Consider the following 8,313-nt stretch of genomic DNA (forward strand, 5'->3'; position numbering starts at 1 on the left):
TGATTGTAAATCGGTCTTGGCGGTTGATAATTATTCTGATAATTATTTCCAGGCCTTTGGTTTATGTATGAAATATTCTCTCTTTGTTCCATTGTTAATTCAATACTGAGACAATCTTTTGTCAAATGTGGTCCTCCACACTGATCACAACTAATTCGTATTGAGTGTATATCTTTAGTCATCTTTTCCATTCGTCTCTCGACAGCATCTATCTTTGCGGAAATGGAATCTAAGTCATGGCTAGAATCGGCTCTAGCTGCTTTAGATGATCTAACGATATCTTTTTCTTGGTGCCACTCATGTGAGTGGGAAGCAGTGTTATCAATAATTTTATAAGCATCAGTTTTGGTTTTCTTCATAATGGAACCACCAGCTGCTATATCTATGTCTTTCCTTGTAGTGATGTCGCATCCTTGGTAGAATATTTGTACTATTTGACATGTATCTAAACCATGTTGCGGACATCCTCTTAATAACTTTCCAAATCTTGTCCATGCCTCATATAGAGTTTCATTCGGTTTCTGTGTAAACGTAACAATTTCTCCTTGAAGTCTTACGGCTTTAGATGCAGGAAAGAATTGTTTAAGAAATTTTTCAACTAAAATGTCCCATGTATCAATCGCCCCTTCAGGTAACGATTCCAACCAATCTTTGGCTTCTCCCTTTAAAGTCCAGGGAAATAACATGAGATATATCTGTTCATCCTCAACTTCTCTTATTTTAAATAGAGTGCAGATCCTATTAAAGGTACGAAGATGTTCATTTGGATCTTCCTTCGGCGCACCACTAAATTGGCATTGATTAGTCACCATGTGTAGAATTTGTCCTTTGATTTCATAATCTGGCGCATTAATGTCTGGATGAGTAATTGCGTGACCTTGGCCAGTGCATTTAGCTCTCATTCGGTCTTCCATACTTAAAGGTTCCAGATTCTCCATAATTGAATTTGTTGAATCGGAATCACTAGAGGATTCTGATTTAATGGTTCGTTCCTCAACAATCTCTGTTTGAATGATTGGTGGTTCCGGAGGAAAATTTAATGGTTCAGGATCTATGAATCGTCCCTGAATATTCTCCGGATTCTCAATTGCGAGGTCGGGTTCAAAAAATGGATTATCGAAAATTTGAATTGGAGTACTTGGTCGACTGGATGAAGATTCTAAAGAAAAATCAACGGCGGTAATATTTGCTAAATGTCTTGATCTAGTTACAGGTGGTGAACGTACAAAAGGTGGTGAACGTCTTGCTCGGTGCATTCACTGAATATCCTATTAGTTTTTAAAAAGGAAAGAAAAATTATATAAGTTATCCAATTAATAGACTTTTCTGCTTTTGCCCACGTTTCGAATAGCCAAAAGATGCAGCAGAGGGGCAGGATTCGTTTGGTCTCAATATAATTGAGGACTGTTTGGCTCCAATAACCTGGTCCACGTACAAATCCAACTATTACTATGAACCAGAAAATTTTGATGTCTATCAATTTAACCACTTAAAATAAATTTTCGTAATTTTAAGAAATTTAGATAAGAAGTAGAATAAAAATCTATGTCCTAAAAACTAGAATAGCGAGAAATAAGAAAGAAAAATAGTGTGTCGGAAAAAGATCGAAAAATAAAAATAAGAAAGAAAAAGAGTGACTTATAGAACTTAAAAACACTCGACTAACCCAACCTTATTACTATCACTAACTTAAAATTATAATCGCAAATTGAGATTACAAATTGGAATGATAATTGATACATAGGTAAAAGGCGTCGAGAAATAAGAAAATAGCGCGTCTAAACTTAAAAATGAACAAAAAATTTAAAACTAAAAGTTGTGTCATAAAGCTTACAAGTAAAATTATATCCCAAATGGAAATAACTTAAAAAGGTACTAAAACTTAAAAAGGCGTCGCAAAATTCTAAAGCACCTAAATCTTAGTCTAAAGAAAAAGCACTTAAGGGATTTTACGGCAAGGCCTAAAAATCTAGAAATAAAAATAAATATGGAAAAAACTATGAATTAAAAATAAATACAAGCGAAAAATACAAAAATTACGCTAAAACTATTAAAAAGGGAAAAAATATAAAAATATATAAAAAGTTGTAAAAATTACAATTTTTATAAAAATATTATTTTTATATTATTTATTTTATAAAACTATTAATTTTATAAATTATTAAAACTAATTTAAACTTAAAATACAAATTATAAATAAACTAAACTAAATAATAAAATAATTATAACCTAATTAGGGTTATTAATTAATAATAATTATTATTATAAAACCTAATTTCGTACAGCTTATGTTTCAGACGAGTCAAATCACTCCATGCGATCGCATGGAGTGTATGCTATATATTCATGCGATCGCATGAAGTAGAAAATCGGGCCAGATGAGTTGGGCTGCTACAGTGTAGCCCGTAAACTTTTATATTTTTTGTTTTTTTTTTTTGATGTTTTATAAAAAAACACAATATTTAAATAAAATTTATATTTTTAAATACTAAAAATAAAAATAAAGAAACTTTGTAAAACTTATATATTTAATAAACTCTTAAAAATATATAAATTTTTGTTTTTCTTTTTATATTTTTGAATTTATAAAACGTATTTTTACAAAAACGTATTTTTATAAAAGTAAATTAAAAATAACAATCTTTTTTTTTTATATAGCGTTGCGCTTCCGGCTTTTAAGCTAAATTTTTAAGTTCCCCGGCAGCGGCGCCAAAAATACTTGATGTCGTGCGAGGTGTATATAAAATAGCTTTATATTTTACAAGGAAATACTACTAAATACGATACAATTTTACACAAGATATTTATTTATTTATTGAATGGATATACTTAAACCTTGCTACAACACTTATAGGCAGTGTACCTAATCGTACAGTAGTGTAGTTTTTAGTAAGTCCGGTTCGTTCCACAGGGAATCTTTTTCACAAAGCTTAACGCTATATTGGTTTAAATTTATAAAAATACAAATATATATAATATTATTATTATAAAGGGGGTTTTTACCGTTTAATGACCGGTTTGTCGATTTTAAAAACTTTAGTTGCAGTTAAAACAAAATGTAAAATATTAAATAAATAAAAGACTTAATTTAAAGCGTAAAGTAAATAACGATAATGAAATTGCGAATAATAAAAGTGCGATAAAATAAACTTGCGATAATTAAAAAGAACGATAATTAAAAGTGCAATTAAATACAATAACAATAAATAAAAATGCGATAATTAGAAGTGCAATTAAATATAAAATAAAGGAAATTAAATATGAAATAAAAGAATTATGCTTATTTAAACTTCCGTAATCATGATGTTTGACGTGTTGATTTTAGTTTTATGCCCATGGGTTAATTGTCCTTTGTCCTGGATTATTTAATATGTCCGTCTGGTTTTTGTCCATAACAGTCCATCAGTCATAAATATAAAGTGCGAGTGTCCTCGTCAAATTATCCTTATACCCGAAGTTTAAATATTCCAACTAATTGGGGACTTAAACTGTAACAAGATTTTAATACTTTGTTTAATAATTACACCAGGATGTTGACTGAGTGTAACCCAAGGTTTTAATACTTTGTTAACAATTATGCCAAGTGTCCTTGTACATAATTTCACCCCTGTTTTAATAATTCTAATGACTATTAATCCATTCCCGTGTCCGGTTAAATGAACGATTATTCGTACATATAAATACCCCGCCCATCGTGTCCGATCGAGTGTATATGGTAATTTATGGGTACGTCCAATTATAAATCTTTATATTAACATTAACAAACTATCATTTAGTTAAACAAATATAAAGCCCATTAATAGCCCATAGTCTAATTTCCACAAGTGTCGTTCTTTTGTCCAAACCCCAATTATGGTACAAAGCCCAATTACCCAATTTTAATATTTTTAGCCCAACATCATGATTACTTCGGATTAAATAAGCATAATAATAACTTAGCTACGAGACATTAAATTAAAAAGGTTGAACATAACTTACAATGATATAAAATAGCGTAGCGTTACACGGACAGAATTTCGACTTACACCCTTACAACATTCGCTAACATACCCTTATTTTTAGGATTTAAAATTAAAATTAAAATATAAATATAAATATATACGTTTACATATAGATAGAGAGATTGATGGATGGATTTTGCGTTCACCAAACTGCGAATTTATAGGCCTGTGAACTGAAAAAGGAGCTCATGCGATCGCATGGCCAGCTGGGGAGGCTCACATTTGGTTGTTTTCTTCTGCCGACGGTTTTATAATATAATATAATATAATATATATTAATTTTAAGAATTAATTATATATTATATTATATTTATGTGCATAGTTGACTTGTAATTTTTAGTCCGTTGCGTCGAGCGTTGAGAGTTGACTCTGGTCTTGGTTCCGGATTTTCGAACGTCCTTGCGTACAATTTAATATCTTGTACTTTGCGTTTTGAATCTTGTATTCTTGTAATTTTGAGACGTTTCTTATCAATAATTGGAACCTCATTGATTGTATTTTGTACTTTTGAGCTTTTTGGTCGTTTGCGTCTTCAATTCGTCGAATCTGTCTTTTGTCTTCACCTTTTATTATTTAAACGAATATCACTTGTAAATAGAACAGTTGCAACTAAAAGCTTGCCTTTCTTGAGGAATAATGCTATGAAATATATGTTCGTTTTTAGCATTATCAAAACACTCGACTAACCCAACCTTATTACTATCACTAACTTAAAATTAAAATTACAAATTGAGATTACTAATTGGAGTGATAATTGATACATAGGTAAAAGGCGTCGAAAAATAAAAATAAGAAAGTAGCGCGTTAAAACTTAAAAAGGAACTAAAAACTGAAAAAATAAAAGTTGCATCTAAAAATATTAAAGCTTAAAAGAAAAACTATATCCCAAATGGCAATAACTTAAAAAGGTACTAAAACTTAAAAAGGCGTCACAAAATTCTAAAGTACCTAAATCTTAGTCTAAAGAAAAAGCACTTAAGAGATTTTACGGCAAAGCCTAAAAATCTAGAAATAAAAATAACTATGGCAAAAACTATATTTAAAACTAAATACGAGCGAAAAATAAAAAAAATTACGCTAAAACAATTAAAAAGGGACAAAATATAAAAATATACTAAAAGTTGTAAAAATTACAATTTTTATAAAAATATTATTTTTATATTATTTATTTTATAAAACTATTACTTTTATATATATAAATAAAACTAATTAAAATTAATTATTACAAATTAATTAAAACTTAAACTAAATAATAAAGTAATTAACTAATTTAGGGTTTATTAATAATAATAATTAATAATACTCCGTAATTAATGCGATTAGGGTTTCCGGTCGTGTCAGGGTGGCTCCGCGAGTTGCGGTACACCTGGCAACAAACTCCGCGAGTCGCGGGGTATGAAATTTCAGATTAGGTGGTTTCGTTTGACAGGTTTCATAATTATTATTTTTTTTTAATTTAATTAAAATATTTATATAAATTTAATAAAACTTATATTTTAAAAACTAAAATAAAAATAGAAATATTTTATAATTTTATAAATAAAAATCTTAAAACTAGATTTATATATATATATATATATATTTTTCGGTTTTGATTTTATGTTTTTAAATAAACACAAAATATTTAAATAAAACTTATATTTTTATAAAATAAAAATAAAGAAACTTTATAAAACTTAAATATTTAACAAACTCTTAAAAATATTTATATTTTTGTTTTTCTTTTTATATTTTCGAATATTTAAAACGTATTTTTACAAAAACGTATTTTTATAAAAGTAAACTAAAAATAAAAATCTTTTTTTTTTTATATTTAGCGTTGCGCTTCCGGCTTTTAAGCTAGATTTTAAGTCCCCGGCAGCGGCGCCAAAAATACTTGATGTGCGCAGAGGTGTATATGAAATAGCTTTATTTTTACAACAAAAAACTATTAAATACGATACAATTTTACACAAGATATTTATTTATTTATTTATAGAATAGATATACTTAAACCTTGCTACAACACTTATAGGCAGTGTACCTAATCGTACAGTAGTGTAGTTTTTAGTAAGTCCGGTTCGTTCCACAGAGAAAATCTTTAAACAAAGCTTAACGTTATATTAGTTTTAATTTATAAAAATACAAATATATAAATAAGTAATATTATTATTATAAAGGGGGTTTTTACCGTTTAATGACCGGTTTGTCGATTTTTAAAACTTTAGTCGCAGTTAAAACCTAATGTAAAATATTAAAAATAAATATAACTTAATTTAAAGCGTAAAGTAAATAACGATAATGAAATTGCGATAAATAAAAGTGCGATAAAATAAAATTGCGATAATTAAAAAGTACAATAATTAAAAGTGCAATTAAATACAATGACAATAATTAAAAATGCGATAATTAGAAGTGCAATTAAATATAAAATAAAGGAAATTAAATATGAAATAAAATAATTATGCTTATTTAAACTTCCGTAATCATGATGTTTGGCGTGTTGATTTTAGTTTTATGCCCATGGATTAATTGTCCTTTGTCCTGGATTATTTAATATGTGTAATGACCCGAAATTTTCTGACCAAATTATACTTATGAGATTAATATTTACATAAATTAAACCATACCAACATGATAAGCAATCCAAATTATTGAGACTTGTGTTTTTGAAAAGAGTTTTACACGACGTTTGACCGTCCAATATGACCGATGATATCACGAACTATATAACATACGATAATTATATGTTTGTGTTTATATATGTATTTATATATATTTAACATGATCTAAGGATAGTTTAACATCTCATTGTGTACTAATTACAATGAGTTATAAGTATATTTTGAAACTACTAACTTAAGTTTTCAAAACGATAACTATACGTAACATTCTTTGATATATATACTTATAATCTATAATGCTTATACATGTATCGTATATATAATGTATTTAATCACTTTTTAAGGACTTAAATACATAAAACAATATAAGTATATTCACAAAAGATAGCTATATTTAAATTCTCGTTCCGTTTCCTTAAGATTTCTATACGTATATCTAGGGTATATGTACCCGTATCATACCCAGCTTCTATACATATTTACTATTGGTATATACACATCAAATCAACATCCTAATCAACATTATTACTGCCCTAGATATGAGGTAACTAGGATTTGTCAAGTAGTATGAATTATTAGTAAGAAAACAAAATTAGGAATCCTTTTCTTTCTTTATAAACTAAAAACATTTTTATAAATGAACACTATTTCTTCACTCCATTTTCTTATACCTACACCCTCATTTCTCTCTCAAAATACTCCTAACTTCATACTTGATCATCTCCAAGCATTTTCCCCATCATTTAGCTTCAATTACAAGCCTTAAACACCATAAGAAAACTCTTTCAAGAACATATCAAAATAACCACCCATTTGAAGAAGTTTACTTCCAACCTTTTGATCTAACTCCACCACTCTTTGATTCCAAGATTATTTCTTATCTTTTGCAGTAACTTTGTCCAAGTAACTTGAGGTAGTAACCTTGTTCATAATCTTATTCAATTCATATTCATATAGCTATCTTATTTTGTGGTATAAAATTTTAACAACAAGAACATAGTTTGAATGATTTCAAACTTGTTCGCAAACTAAATAGATCCTTTTAAATTGACTTTTAAAACACTTCAAGACCTGTAATATATCATAATGATATGCTAACCTAACAAGATATAACTTAGTTTTACAAAGAACATCTTAAAAACTGAATCTACGTCGTCGGAGTGCAACCGGGGGCTGTTTTGGGTTGGATAATTAAAAACCATCTTGAACTTTGAATTGGAAGTTCATGTTCTGGAAAAATGATATTTCTTATGAATATGTTAACACATAAAAATTTCATGGTTTAACTCAAAGTGTAAGTATTTTTAGAAAAATGATCATTAAATGTTGTTTTTATGATGGAAAATGATCACTTTCATAAGTTTCACCAAAGTTTGACCTATAACCTATGATTTCGAATACAAACTAAGGTATTTTCAGTTCATATTCTTAAAATTTGACTCGATCGAAGGAAGTGGCAAGTTGAACCAACAAAAACGGAGTTGTAATGAAGAAACTACGACTAAAACAAGATTGGGTATCCGAAGCTAGTTTAGCTACGAAAATATTTGGAGAAAAAGTAAATTAATCATATCTTTTCTAATTAATATGATATTTTATATATAATTACTTATGATTTGATTTTATATATTTCAGGACCACCCGTAAACAACACGAGAAGATTAATCATAAGACCTCATGATTGTACGTAACACGTCATTTGACAACAC

General features: G+C 28.2%; 1 non-coding gene across 1 annotated transcript; it reads left to right on the plus strand.

Annotated features, from left to right (window-relative positions):
• The first annotated feature begins 447 nt into the window (after positions 1-447).
• Positions 448-554, plus strand: LOC139856402 (small nucleolar RNA R71). Its single transcript, XR_011761885.1, has one exon. It is a non-coding gene; the product is annotated as a small nucleolar RNA R71 (small nucleolar RNA).
• Positions 555-8,313: the final 7,759 nt, after the last annotated feature.

The sequence above is a fragment of the Rutidosis leptorrhynchoides genome, chromosome 6 (assembly GCF_046630445.1).
Source record: "Rutidosis leptorrhynchoides isolate AG116_Rl617_1_P2 chromosome 6, CSIRO_AGI_Rlap_v1, whole genome shotgun sequence".
Classification (NCBI taxonomy): domain Eukaryota; kingdom Viridiplantae; phylum Streptophyta; class Magnoliopsida; order Asterales; family Asteraceae; genus Rutidosis; species Rutidosis leptorrhynchoides.